Source organism: Mercenaria mercenaria, unplaced genomic scaffold, assembly GCF_021730395.1.
Source record: "Mercenaria mercenaria strain notata unplaced genomic scaffold, MADL_Memer_1 contig_4868, whole genome shotgun sequence".
Classification (NCBI taxonomy): Eukaryota; Metazoa; Mollusca; class Bivalvia; order Venerida; family Veneridae; genus Mercenaria; species Mercenaria mercenaria.
Genome location: NW_026463131.1, coordinates 400 through 10,899, shown reverse-complemented (window position 1 = coordinate 10,899; position 10,500 = coordinate 400).

Sequence of the window (10,500 nt, the reverse complement as noted above, 5' to 3'; positions counted from 1 at the left end):
CGCCATGATGGTCGCTAGAACAACAGGAGGTTAGGACAGGAATAATAATGTATGTATTATTCCTATGGTAAGAGGTAATATGAGAAACATTAAATGTATATTTCCAAAAAAATCTTATTCATATGAAAAATCCAAAATGGCTGTCAAAAATAGCCACTAAAACGGAAAATGCATATATATTTCATTAAACATTTTGAATGTAAGGTAGTTTTTTCATCATATCGGGGTACTTTGAACTATTGAAAATCTCTGTAACATTTTTAGTATCAATTTTATAACAAAGAGGTAGATAAAACGATAAAACTGACGTTCTCGTTCAAAAGGATTACAATTGGAACACCAAATTTAATTAAGAAGATGGTATAATTTGCGATCAATTTGCTAAAAATACCAGTAATAATATCAAATTGTCAATACAACGTTATTATATTAAACTAATTTATTCTTGTGCTATATTCTTTTTATTTATGTTTGGAGGGTACTCTGTAATTTATGTGTGATACATTAAGTTTGACTTTCCAAAGAGTGATTGTCATGCGTCTATTTTCTCAGGTTAGTTGTCTCCAACTGAATCACTGGAATAATCTTCTGAACCACTGCGTTTTATTTGGCATCTATGTTAACAGTTACAGTTTGAAGGACTGTTACAGAATATAGTGCGGACGAGTAGGGTCACAGAACTACCATACTGTGATGTTGCACATGGCTGTTCTGGTGCACGACGGTAAAGTATGAACATGTTGATTTATTTCATTACCCTTAAATGAGGCTATAGCTTCGATCATAACCGAGACACTTAATGGTGTTCGTGCAAAGAAATGTGAGCATGCACCATTTCTGTCTGATCACTGTGTTGTTATGGTTCTCCTAAATGTTGAACAAGTATCAGGTACAAGTAGGAGCGTATCATTAGGAATTTCAAACGAACCAAGATTTTTATTTCAGCGGCCTAACAGCAATAAAAGTTGATTCAGAGAATATCAAGAAAGTTTGTGAATGAATTGTATTCATAAATACAGAATTTCCTAAATAAAACACACCTCGAAAAGGGGAAACTATAATTCAGAAAGCACCCAAACCATGGTTAATGGTACATTTGGAAACTCTGAAAATAGAAGTTCGAAAGTCTGAGCGTGCATGGAGGCGTTCTGGTGAAAAAGGGTCAGTTCGAGTCGTTTAAAGCAATAAGGAACGAATACAAGTTTGAAATAAAACGTCAAAAGTGGAATACATTTAGTCAATGCTAACGGTGATTCCAAAAGATAAAATGTAAGGGTAGAATTCTCGGAAGCACAGAGCACTAAGCAAACAGCCCAAGAGCCACGCACCCGCAAAGCAGGCCCACAACAAAAATAAGCTGTAAGGGAAAAATATTTCAGACGGATTGCTTCAAACATCCAACAAGTATATATTTATTTATGCTAAATGCTAAATATAGAAGGAGGGGAAGGGAATGGTAAGGGGCAAAATGGGGTCGGGGGAGTGGGGGGGGGGGGGGTGGTGTGGTGGAGAAAGTTGAACAAGGACGCATAAGTAAAGGGAAAACCACGCTCTTTAATAACAATCATTCTACAACGTAAACCACAATAGCGCAAACACTCATGTACCAAGACTTTGCATAGACTAATGTCTGAACTAACTGGTACCAAACTAAAAACCCATGGCCTCAACGAGAGCTTATGATTGAATTATTGTACACGTTTTCACGACAGAAAACTCACAAATACGACATTTCCAAAGTGACCACCAAAACTTTACACCTCTAGTAAGAGCTTTATATTTTGCCAAACATATTCTGAAAACAGTATTTTTTTTCCTCTTTTGTAAAATACAGTGTATTCAATCGTAAGTTGATATATGATTGTCAAATCATTACAATATTGTTTGCACTTATACGAAATAAAACAAGAGCACCGCCTTGCGGGTGCTGACGCTCATCTGATTTTTTTTGTGTAATGGAAATATTGTCCTACCCATGATTTTCTAAGTCTAAAAAGGGCCATCATTCTTGCAAAAAGCAGGATAGAGTTTTGTTTCTTGATGTACAGTGTCCACTTATGATGGTGAAAAACTGTTGCAAGTTTTAAAGCAATAGCTTTGATAGTTTATGAGAAAAGTTGACTTAAACATAATACTCAACCAAGAAAATGATTTTCTAAGTCCAAAGGGGCAATAATTATTGCAAAAATCAGGATGGAGTTACGCTGCTTGCTGTACAGGGTCAGCTTATGATGGTGAACAAGTGTTGCAAGTTTCAAAGCAATAGCTTTGATAGTTTAAGAGAAAAAGTTGACCTAAACATAAAACTTAACCAAGAAATCTGATATTTTCTAAGTCCAAAAGGGGCCATAAATCTTGCAAAAAGCAGGATGGAGTTATGTTTCTTGCTGTACAGGGTCAACTTATGATGGTGAACAAGTGTTGCAAGTTTTAAAGCAATAGCTTTGATAGCTTAGGATAAAAGCTGACCTAAACATAAAACTTAACCAAGAAAACTGATTTTCTAAGTCCAAAAGGGGCAATAAATCTTGCAAAAAGCAAGATGGAGTTATGTTTCTTGCTGTACAGGGTCAGCTTATGATGGTAAACAAGTATTCCAAGTTTCAAAGCAATAGCTTTGACAGTTTGGGAGAAAAGTTGACCTAAACATAAAACTTAACCAAGAAATCTGATATTTTCCAAATACAAAAGGGGCCATAAATCTTGCAAAAAGCAAGATGGAGTTATGTTTCTTGCTATACAGGGTCAGCTTATGATGGTGAACAAGTATTCCAAGTTTCAAAGCAATAGCTTTGATAGTTCAGGAGAAAAGCTGACCTAAACATAAAACTTAACCAGGCAACGCCGACGCAGACGCCGACGCCGACGCCGACACCGACGCCGACGCCGACAACCGCTCAAGTGATGACAATAACTCATCATTTTTTTTCAAAAAATCAGATGAGCTAAAAAGAAGAAGAACAATTTAGATATAACAAAATCTGAACAGTCATGAAAGGAAATATGGGACCCATATATGACCCTTATTGGAAACGTATCTTTTTAGATCAAAGACATGTATCAAAATTCGTATTTAAAGACGTATCCGGGAGTTGCCAATGGACATCTTTTAGCGCATTTGCTTTTATGTTGCAAAGAAGGAAAATTTTAACTAGCGGGGAGTCTTTTGGTAAACTCTGCATGATCATAGAGCATCATATTAGAAACAAATTTATGAAATAAATGGGGTTCCCGATGTCATCTGTTGCCTATATAACAACTCACGGATACGTTTTTACATAAAAAAATAATTGTTTATACTAGTGTCAATACTTATTGATGAATTGCTACACCCTTGTTATCCGGATAATACGAAATGATGTCATAATTCCAAAATGCTACAAACTGGAGGAAATGTCAAACTTGGCATGGACATTGTACACAGGTACCATACGGGTCCGATGTGGGAAAATATGTTGGTGAGGTACATTTGCTCAGATATAGACCATACGGGCCCCATAAAGGCTTGCGTGCTGGAACATGTGGACGAATATTTTTCTAGTATCACTAAATTGATGAATCTCTCTTGCAACAAGGTGTTTCCTGTAAAATATAAACAAGCTGTTATTAGACCTCTGCTAAAAAAGGAGGACTTTATCAAGAGCTATCCAGCTATCGCCCTGTGAGTTACTTGTCGTTTCTGTCATTACTTATTACAGACTAGAGAACATGTAAAACAGTTTCTCGCCTAAGAATCAGTCTGCACAAAGGAAGTATCACTGCTATGAAACTGCGCTACTTCGGAGTTTTAAAAATGTTCTCAGTGGCATAGGGTGTCAGGAAGTCACCGCCCTTATTACAATGGACTTTCGACCTCCTAAATGCACATCATGGTGTCTGTGAAACAGCTTTTAAATGGGAATATTTGTGATGCTTCGTACTTGTAATGTTAATGTGAACCAGACATATCAATCAGACCTGAATGCAGTGTGTTCCAAGGCAGTTGCCTTGGACCTTGGTTCTATCTCACCTACGCTGGAACTCTTTTTGATGTCATTCCTAAATCCATATCAGTCTGTCGAAGCACAAGCGATCTGAGACCTCGAAAGGTGCGCAGTTACAGCCAATGACTTGATAATCAAAACATAAGTGGGCAATTATATTAAAACACTGTACTTTAGACATTTCAAGGCATTGTTTTAAACTTTTTAGTTCCCTACTTGTTGAAAACCAACCTGTTTCGGGGACTATAGGAATGCGCTTTTTCGTGCGTCCATCATTCCATCAGTCTGCCATTCCGTCCGGCCGTCTGCAATTTCGTGTCCGGTCTATACCTTTGTCATTCATTTACGGATGTTAATATTACTTAGCACTGTTTCCTATGATGAGACGTATCAAGCGCAAAACCCGGACCCCTGGCTCAAAGGTCAAGGTCACAATTGGAGGTCAAATGTCAACCGGGCTTTTGTACTGTCCGGTCCATAAGTCTGCCATCCATGAAGTGATTTTAATATTACTTGGCAAAATTTACTTTATAATAAGGCGATATGAGTAGCATATATTATGGGGGTTCTGGTGCACTTTTATCCTCATTTGACCCCTAACCCTTGACCTAAACTGACCCCTGTGACTAATTCAAAAACCACATGTTTTGACTCAGTACTGTAAAAACCTCTGGTTTGACTAACTCCTATGAAAACCTTTGGTTTAACCAACACGGTAAAAAAATAACAATAAAAAAAAAATAAATAGGTATAATATAAATAAGTCAAAAACAAATATATTGTGTAAGAGAAAAGAAATTTACTGAAGGTGCAATTGACATTCATAAAGCAATGTTGCCTTTATTGAAACTTCCAGGAATCAACTATTGCGGACCGGAAACTCCTTTGGATAATGCGCCTCCTGTTAATGAACATGACGCTGCATGTATGGACCATGACTTTTGCTACGACAGTGGTGTAAAAAAAGTATATGTGACAAGCAAATATTTTCCATCTTAAATAACACTGAATCAAAAACATTTGGAGACAAAATTGCAAAACATTTAGTCGTAAAACAAGCAATTTAAACGAAATACATGCTTTGGCTCAGGCAGGAACGCAAGTTTCGTATGAGCTACAAGCTCAGACAGAAGTCAAAAACGGCAAAAGGGGTTAGAGCATTTGCTCAGGAAGTCCCCTGAAAACTGGAGTGATGAATTAGCAGAATAATTACATAAACCAATTAAACGAAAATTTCCGAAGAGTGATAGCAAGTGATATTGATGATACTTGGTCTGCCGATTTAGTCGATATGCAAGCTTTTTCAAAATATATTAAAAGTGTGAAGTACTTATTAACCGTTATTGACATGTTTAGCAAATATGCTTGGATTATTCCATAAATGAGGAGATGTAAAGAACAACAACGCTCTGCCCATGTTCTAGATTTAATCGTTGTAACATCTCTTAGAATCAATCAAGTAAACAACAACGGATATCACGTAGACGTCACTAGCGCGACGTTTTATGTTAAAGCGTGGCAAATAACGTTATAACATTTTCTACATTCTGGGGCCGCGAAAAGTATTATCAAGAACACAAAGTACTTAAAAAGATAAAACATGAATACTTAAATATCTGAATCACACTTGTCAGAAAAAGATTCTTCTCAAAACGCAGAAGGCGTACTCTAAGTATTCACTTAATAGTCTCTGATTTTCTGATCAATCATTACTATTTCTGTTTGAACAACTAATCGTTTATAGTTATGTATTGTATCCGCAGGAAAATTATAATCTGAACAGTCTCTGTATCAAACGATTTAATAGTGTTATGAATAAAAGTCTCTCATACAGCACAATTTTCACAGTCTCTATTACATCAGGTATCACGTGTAATCACTTGTTAAAAGTCAGAACTTCAAACAAACTAATTTTTAAAGGTACTGAAATTCACTTTTTACTGGTAACTGTCTCTAATGGATACAGTTTCATTACTGGTCTCGTAGTAAGCCCATTTACAGTCTTTATTTTCGCGGCACGAACTAAACCATCATTTCCAGTAATCAGTTCCTGGACTACTGCAAGTTCCCAGTGCAACCTTGGTCCTTCGTCGTGAACTTGTACCACATCTCCGGCCCGTATAGATCGTTCGTTTGATCCTGATAGTTTTGTGATATTCTCGTAAAGAGGTTAAATACTCAGTCATCCAGCGTTTCCAAAAATGGCTGATGATATTTGCAAGGGTCTTCGCTCTTCGGGTAAGTATAGACTGGTCACTCCGAATTGACGCCATGCCGGTTTGCGTATTAATGCCGTGATACGGATGTGACGTCTGTAAAGAAGATGTGCCGGAGTTAATGGTTCCGTATCTTCTATGTTCGAAGAAGTGTATGTAATACATCTATCATTCAAAATTGCCTCGATTTCAGTCACAATGGTACGTAAAGTTTCCGTGGTTATAAAAGCTCTTCCGAGAATCTTCTTCAAAGTCGTCTTGGTAACAGCTATTAACCGTTTCCAAAATCCGCCATACCACGGGACCCGCTTGGATATAAATTTCCACTCTGTTCCCTTCGTGCTGAGAGCTTCTTGTAGAGAAATGTCGACTGGAAAAGTTTCTTTAGTTGACTGGCTGCTGACAGGTAAGTTGTGGCGTTATCTGATATCATGAGTTTTGCAAGGATTTTCTGCTGCTCAACCTCCAGAATGCTTGTAAGAATGAGTCCATCGACAAATCTGGAACTACTTCAAAGTGAACGGCCCTTTCAGTTGCGCATGTGAATAAGCAGATGTAACATTTTGACTCTATTCCGGTTTCCTTTCTGACGTAAAGCACACCAGTAAAATCCACATCTGTAACACTGAACGTCGGGGCTTCTTCTACTGGGATCTTCGGGAGTGGCGGTGGGTCTGGTGCTCGATACGGCTTGACAACAACTCTTGTACAAATTTGACATGTCCTTAGTACTGATCGGACGCACTGGCGAATGACAGGAATCCAGTACATTTTTCTAAGGTGAGTAATGGTAGCATTTACTCCAGAATGAAGTTCTTTTCCGTGCGCATCTTGGATGACTAATCTGGTAAGTTTATGTTTCTTAGGTAACTGGAAAGGAAACTTTGCTGCGTATTCCAGCGGCGCATTATGAATTCTACCTCCGCAACGAATAAATCCGTCTGTATCTATGTATAAACGCAGTTGTCTGACGAGCGCTAACCGGTTTTATTTGCCTTTAGATTTTCGATTTCTTCTTGAAGCGAGGTCGCTTGACAGGATCTCAACTATGTAACTATGTAATTTTAGCATCATGAAGTTTGCTTGCCGACAAACTTCCGGTTTGTCTGTTTGTATTTTGTCTGCAATTGTGGGTGAATCTCATAACGTAAACTGTGACGCAAAGTAGCTTGGTGTAAGAACTGTAATGTGTAATATCTATCACACTTTGGCTTCCGATTGTTTCTGAGCACTGTAAACTTGCGACGTCGACAGTCTCTTTTGAGTTACCAGCGTCTGTTGTCGTCTGCGATGTGGCGTGTTCGTATTCCCAGGTAGGCCACTGTTCTCTGTTTGTCAACCATGATGGACCGGTGTTTCATAACTGGTTATCGAGGAAAATGTCTGCAGAAATACCACGTGTAAGTAAGTCTTTTGGATTATCGTTTGTAGGGCGATATCTCCATAGTATTTTTCCTGTAAGTTGGTTAATTTCATCCACACGATTTCTCACAAAGCGTTTGAGAGGTTTTGATGTTGTCAGCTAATGTAACACTAGCTGACTATCTGACCAAAACGTTACATTTGGTAAATATAAACTTTTCCGTATGTGAGGCTAAACGAGCACCAATCAAAGCAGCCATGAGTTCCAACTGAGGTAAGGTCTAAGTCTTAAGTGGAGCGACTCTGCTCTTAGCCATAAGCATTCTTGTTTGTTCTTCGTTACTGAAATATGCCACTGCTCCGTATGACTTAATACTAGCGTCGACAAATATATGAAGGCACGTGGTACTATTCGGGTTCTGTGTAGGTAATAGCTTTCTTGAAAACTTGACGTCTGAAACTCTATTCAGGTCTTCTGCAAGCTTGTTTCATGTGTCTCTTATAACTTCCGGTAGAAATATGTCCCAGTAGTATTTACTTTTCCAGAGCTCTTAAAGTAAGATCTTAGCTCAAACCGTAACTGGGCTAAGTAAACCGAGAGGGTCGTATATCTATGACGAGAATTTGAGAATTGTCCTCTTGGTTATTACATCTAAACTTGGGATATTTCTATTGGTAAATGACAGTTCATCTGTATTTGGGTTCCATTGCATTCCAAGTACCTTGATGATGACGTCATTGTCAAGTACTCCGTCGGCTGCTGCTAAGGGTCGCAATTCTTCACTGTTCGGCGTCCATGACCTTAGATTCATACCGGCTTTACTCATCAGACATCTAGCTTCTTTGAAGTAGGTACACGCAGACGACTGAGATTCAAAGCTTGTCAGGCCGTTGTCGACGTATAATTAGAGAGTTTGATAATTCAACCTTCACCTCCCCCTTCAACGTCTCTCATATATATTTGGGGTAACACGTCACCGATATGCGTGTATTTTCCATGTAATATAAAGTAAGCCTAAGACTTTTCTTTATTACTAAGTGAAACAAAAAGCTTTGTTTCAGGATTTCTGCTTATTAAATTATTCGATTACCTATATGTATAATTTGACTAAACACTGAATAAGTATTAGAGTAATGAAGTTTTGCTTGACTAGTAATTCTAAGTACATTGAATTGAACATGGAAGCATGAAGGTTTCAACTAATTTTGAGAAGCATTAAGAATTTTCAACCTTTAACTTCTACGGCATAATTGTAGCAGTATCGATTATACTAGATGGGCCTTTTTGCCGTACGAAGTGAGGTTTTGAACGTCCGAAGATGTGATATTACGAAAGTCAAAACTTCAGTCTTTTTCCAGCCCCTTGCCGGCGGGGGGTAGAAAATGCCGGCTGTATCTCCATGCAGAGGGGTACGACTCCTCCTAAAATGGAGCCACCTGTTTGCCGTGGGTGGCGGCCCGTAAGCTGGAGAGGAGGGTCCTGGATGTTGAGGTGCCCTATAGCTCCCTGGGGAGGTGATGCTTGCTTGTTTACAGGTGTGCATCCTCTCTTTTGGGTGTGGGTGCCAATACATATCTTTGGCCTCTAATTCGGTGTAGACGTTTTGGCGGTCGTATTGGCCCGATAAGATCAATCGGCCAGACATGCCAAGCCCTAGGGGACCTTTCATTTACCTTTGCATATTCTATTTATTTCATTTCAAACTTCATCTTACTGTTTCCATTTTTATTTGCACACACATCATCATAAAACAAAATACGTTACACAAAATCTAATTTTACCTTGTTTAACTGTCACATTTTACAGCGTTAAGCAAACTCCATACTACGTTTACACAAATTTATTTAACAAAATATTTTCATATGTTCTTCAATCTATGTTTCCTAGAAGGCGGTGGCTTAGGGTCAGTCGGGTAGGTAGAGTAACAGTCCCTTGAATCCCCTGATTGCTTTTCTGCAATACAGCTGGTGATATAAACAAAATTGTAAAATACTTATCCGAGTATATCACTACAGTATACCTAACATGTATGAGCTGGATATCCGCTCTGTTAACGCGTTCCCTTGTTGGACTCCGCGGCGGGTGGGGGCTGCGAGTGATGAAATTAAATTGTCTAAATATGGCAAACCAAAATAACAAACGACTGCATACGGAAACAGACTGGGACGCGGAAGATGAGAGAAATTCTCACCGACCTTTCACAACTAATTCGGCATTTCCACGATTCCTCCTTATTCAATCTGTTGAGGACAACTTTAAAATGACAAGCATCTCTCCATTCGATACAGAAAAAACACCCGAGAGTATAGCCGGAACGCCAAAATCTGTGAAGAAATTACGGCCAGGAGATCTTTTGGTTGAAATTGAAAAGGCTGCACATGCACAGAATTTGCTCAAAATGACAAACTTTTTCGGCCATCCATGCAAGTGCATTGCAAGACGTACTCTGAACTCCTCAAGAGGGGTTATTCGTTGCCCTGATCTTGCTGGGGTATCGGAGACGGAAATTGTGCAAGGCCTTGCTGAACAACATGTTACAGCTGCTAGACGCGTCAGAATAAAACAAGATGGAAAAGAAATTATAACTAACACTATCATACTTACATTTGGCATCCCATTCCTTCCTACTTCTGTAAAAGTAGGTGACCTCCAAACAAAGGTCACAAATACATACCGAATCCGCTCCAATGCTATAACTGTTTCAAATTTGGACATAACGAGTCAAACTGCAAAGGAGATCACATTTGTCATAAATGCAAACAAGATGGTTACTCTCATGAGCCTGACAGATATAACAGACCATTGTGCTGTATGAATTGCGGCGAGGAACATTCAGCCAGGTCTCGCGACTGCAAGACGTGGAGGATCGAAAAGGAGGTCCTCCACGTCAAGTTCACACAGGGCATTGGATTTCCTGAAGCCAGACGAATCGCGAATG